Source organism: Asparagus officinalis, chromosome 9 (assembly GCF_001876935.1).
Source record: "Asparagus officinalis chromosome 9, Aspof.V1, whole genome shotgun sequence".
Lineage (NCBI taxonomy): Eukaryota > Viridiplantae > Streptophyta > Magnoliopsida > Asparagales > Asparagaceae > Asparagus > Asparagus officinalis.
In genome coordinates, this window is record NC_033802.1 from 61,741,419 (window position 1) to 61,742,559 (window position 1,141).

Genomic DNA, 1,141 nt, shown 5'->3' on the forward strand with positions numbered 1-1,141 from the left:
GTAACTATAAAGTTTCTATGAAAGAGAAACTTTAATATGTAAAGAAAACTACAATAAAATAAACAGTAAAGAAAACAAATAACTCTGACACACACATTATCAACTCACCAATCACATTGGCTATCGTATCACATCCATAAAGTAATTAACTAAAATTATTATAGGCCAATATCAAATCTAGCTAGATAGTAAAGTTAACTATCTTTACAGTAATTCGTTATATGAAGACAAAAGAGTTGGAGAAAAAAACTAAGTTCGTTTGTCCCTTCAATGAAAAAAAGGCGTAGATGACAAAGTAAACAAAAGAGATTAATTTATACTTGCAACGTGCGACCTGTTTTTCCGTGCTCCTACTGTATGGATATATTTTTCTTCATTTTTAACTTTAGCATAGAACTTATCGTCACTTTGTATGTCACTATATGGAAGAATTCGCTATAGAGAAATATACAAAGACGTCGTGATTTTATCTTCTTATTTTATATTTTTCTTTTGAAAAAAAGGAATTTGCCATTTTTGTCTTTATTTGCATAAGTCTGTATCAAATAATAGTTTATGATATACTTGATTAATTCTACAGTAAAACATTTTTCTTGCTAGTATCTCTAAAACAAGCATTCTTGATTTTGGAGACAACGAAATAAAATTAATTTATAGCTAGAAAATCCAAGATCTTCAGATAATAATCATGTTATGAGTTCTGCTATCCTTGCACCACACAATTACGTGAGATGCTTATAATAGACCAAGAAGTTCAGGAAAAATATGCATGAGGGATAAGGAACTAAGAATGAAAAAAGTATAAAATTCTACTTGATAGTGTAAGCTTAGTATAAACGGCGCCCTTTTTAAGAAGAGATCCAGACCCTCCATTTGAGAGATAGCATGAAGGTAGTATCCGAAATTTAAAATATTAAAGAAAACTCTTTGCCCGTCAATGGCAGTGTGGTTTATTTCTCAACGCAATAATGTTCTCCTAATCATATCAAGGCTAATAATCAAATTATCCCTTCATCTTAACCGTAAAGCTAAAACGCTTAATGACCATTACTTAACCAATAGCAAATTCAAAAAATATGACTAACTCTCATGCATCCCGAATGGGTAGACAGTCATAAGCAATATAAACCGCACTTCAATC